The sequence below is a fragment of the Trichechus manatus genome, unplaced genomic scaffold, assembly GCF_000243295.1.
Source record: "Trichechus manatus latirostris isolate Lorelei unplaced genomic scaffold, TriManLat1.0 scaffold00030, whole genome shotgun sequence".
NCBI lineage: Eukaryota > Metazoa > Chordata > Mammalia > Sirenia > Trichechidae > Trichechus > Trichechus manatus.
Genome location: NW_004443966.1, coordinates 9704890 through 9708351, shown reverse-complemented (window position 1 = coordinate 9708351; position 3462 = coordinate 9704890). Strand labels below are relative to the sequence as shown.

The window sequence follows — 3462 nt, the reverse complement described above, 5'->3', positions numbered from 1 at the left end:
ATTCGAAAGATTAGATAGGAACCTTAGGGGGCAGTGAGTTGATGTAATGAGGGGGCAACAACTCAAAAAAGGAGGATGAGAATATGCACAACTCGAAGAATGTAATCGACGTCGCTAAGCTGTATGTGTAGGAACTGTTGAATTGGTATATATTTTGCTGTGTATATTCTCAATGACAATAACAGAATAAATAAAATTTAGGAAAAAAAAAAAAAGATGGAAGGAATACACCGGTCACTGTACCAAAAAGAACGGGTCGACCAATGTCACAAAACAATTTGTGTATAGATTTTTGAAAGAGAAACCAATTGTACTGTAAACTTTACTCTAAAACACATTAAAATAAAACCTCTGACCTTTGGATGTTGCAAGCCCAGGTACCATTTTAAAAAGTCATATACGGAAAACCCATTGCTGTTGAGTTAATTCTAACTCAAAGCAACTTTATAGAACACAGTAAAACTGCCCCATAGGATTGTCAATGTGGTGGATTCAAACTGCCAACTTGTTGGTTTGCTAGCAGTTGAAATTTTAATCATTATGCCACAGCGCTAAACATAGAAAGAACCCAGCTAAATTATAAATTGAAGTCTTTTATTAAACAACACAAATCAGCCTTGCTCATGCAAGGCCTCAAAAAATTAGTATAAAACTCAGAGTTGTTCTTCTCCACGGAAATCTTTAGTAAAAGGCGAAAGATTTATACGATTTGAAGAAAAACCAGAGTATACGTTGGTAATTCTGTAACTCAAACCTCGGGTGAAAGAAACTCCTAGTACACTGATGGTGGCTAGTTATTGCCAATACCCAGTGCATGAAGAAAACATTTCACTGAATTTTGTAAACAAAAACTACAATTTTTAGAAAATGTGAGTTAGATAAAGTTAAAATTTCTGGTGTTTTAAACTGGTACTATGTGCAGTGCATTGTGGGTATGCAAATAAGTCTGAGTCACCACTCTTTCATTCAGGAAATACCTTAGTATTCTCAGGATGAATCTATATTCCTTCTATCTTCTTTTGATGCTTTCTGCCTCGTTCAATTTTTTGCCCATAGAATCCTTCAATATTGCAACCCAGGGCTTGAATTTTCTCTTTGGTTCTTTCAGGTTGAGAAATGCCAAGCATTTCTTCCCTTTTGGTTTTCTAACTCCAGGTCTTCGCACATTTCATTATAATACTTTGTCTTCTCGAGCTGCCCTTTGAAATCTTCTGTTAACTCTTTTACGTGATCATTTCTTCCTTTTGCTTTAGCTACTCTATGTTCAAGAGCAACTTTCAGAGTCTCTTCTGATATCCATTCTGGTCTTTTTTTCTTTTCTGTCTTTTTAATAACCTCTTGCTTTCTTCATGTATGATTTCCTGGATGTCATTCCACAGCTCATCTGGTCTTCAGTCATTAGTGTTCAGCACGTGAAATTTGTTCTTGAGATGGTCTTTAAATTCAGGTGGGATATACTCATTGGCTCTTGTGGACTTGTTTTTCAATTTTCGTCAGCTTCAACTTGACCTTGCATATGAGTAATTGATGGTCTGTTCTACAATTGGCCCCTGGCCTTGTTCTGAATGATGATATTGAGCTTCTCAATAACGATGCAGGAAGCATCAAAAGAAGATGGAAGGAATTCACAGAGTCACTATACCAAAAAGAATTGGTTGATGTTGAACCACTTCAGGAAGTAGCATGTGATCAAGAACTGATGGTACTGAAAGAAGAAGTCCAAGCTGCACTGAAGGCATTGCTGAAAGACAAGGCTCCAGGAACTGTTGGAATACCAATTGAGATGTTTCAACAAATGGATGCAATGCTGGAAGCGCTCACTCGTCTATACCAAGAAATTTGGAAAACAGTTACCTGGCCAATCGACTGGAAGAGATTCATATTTGTGCCCATTCCAAAGAAAAAGGATCCAACAGAATGCAGAAATTATCAAACAATATCATTAACATCACACACAAGTAAAATTTTGCTGAAAATAATTAAAAAACGATTGTAGCAGCACATCAACAGGGAACTGCCAGAAATTCAAACTGAATTCAGAAGAGGATGTGGAACAAGGGATATCATTGCTGATGTCAAACGGATCTTGGCTGAAAGCAGAGAATACCAAAAAGATGTTTACCTGTGTTTCATTGACTATGCAAAGGCATTTGACTTTGTGAATCATAACAAATTACGGATAACATTGGGAAGAATGGGAATTCCAGAACACTAAATTGTGCTCTTGTGGAACCTGTACATGGATCAAGAGACAGTTGTTCAAACAGAACAAGGGGATACTGCATGGTTTAAAATTAGGAAAGGTGTGCGTCAATGTTGTATCCTTTCACTGTATGTATTCTATCTGTATGTTAAGCAAATAATCTGAGGAGCTGGATGATCTGAGGAAGAACACAGCATCAGGACTAGAGGAAGACTCATTAACAATCTGCTATATGCAGATGATATAACCTTGCTTGCTGAAAGCAAAGAGGACTTCAAGCAGTTACTGTGGAAGATCAAAGACCACAGCCTTCATTATGGATTACACCTTAACATAAAGAAAACAAAAATCCTCATAACTGGACCAAGAAGCAACATCATGATAAAAGGAGAAAATATTGAAGTTGTCAAGGATGTCATTTTACTTGGAGCCACAATCAATGCCCATGGAAGCAGCAGTTAAGAAATCAAATGACATATCGCATTGAGCAAATCTGCTGCAAAAGACCTTTTTAAAGTGTTAAAAGAGCAAAGACATCACCTTGAGGACTAAGGTGCGCCTGACCCAAGTCATGGTATTTTCAATCGCCTCATATACCTGTGAAAGCTGGACAATGAATAAGGAAGATCCAAGAAGAATTGATGCATTTAAATTATGGTGTTGGCGAAGAATATTGAATATGCCATGGACTTCCAGAAGAATGAACAAATCTGTCTTGGAAGAAGTACAGCCAGAATGCTCCTTAGAAGTGAAGATGGCAAGACTCCGTCTCATACTTTGGACATGTTACAGGAGGGACCAGTCCCTGGAGAACGACGTCATGCTTGGTAAAGCAGAGGGTCAGCGAAAAAGAGGAAGACCCTCAACGAGATGGACTGACACAGTGGCTGCAACAATGGGCTCAAGCATAACAATGAATGTGAAGATGGCACGTGACTGGGCAGCGTTTCGTTCTGTTGTATATAGTGTCACTATGAGTTGGAACCTGTCAGGATTAGTGTAGGGTACGTCTTGAGTCAATCTCTTTTGAAATATAAAAGAGATTAAACAAGTGAGCAGAACAGAGACACCAAGCCACATGGAGATTGCCAAGGAACCAGGGAACAGAAGCTGAAGAGACAAGGACCTTCCCCCAGAGCTGACAGAGGGAGAGTCTTCCCCTAGAGCTGGCATCCTCAATTAGGACTTATCGCCTCTAAAGCTGTGAGAAAATAAATTTGTTTGTTAAAACCATCCACTTGTAGTATTTCTGTTAGAGC

The 3462-nt window shown here is 38.5% G+C and overlaps 1 non-coding gene across 1 annotated transcript; it reads right to left on the bottom strand.

Annotated features, from left to right (window-relative positions):
• Positions 1-613: 613 nt before the first annotated feature.
• Positions 614-729, bottom strand: LOC111820247 (U5 spliceosomal RNA). Its single transcript, XR_002823799.1, has one exon. It is a non-coding gene; the product is annotated as a U5 spliceosomal RNA (small nuclear RNA).
• Between the last annotated feature and the right edge of the window lie 2733 nt (positions 730-3462).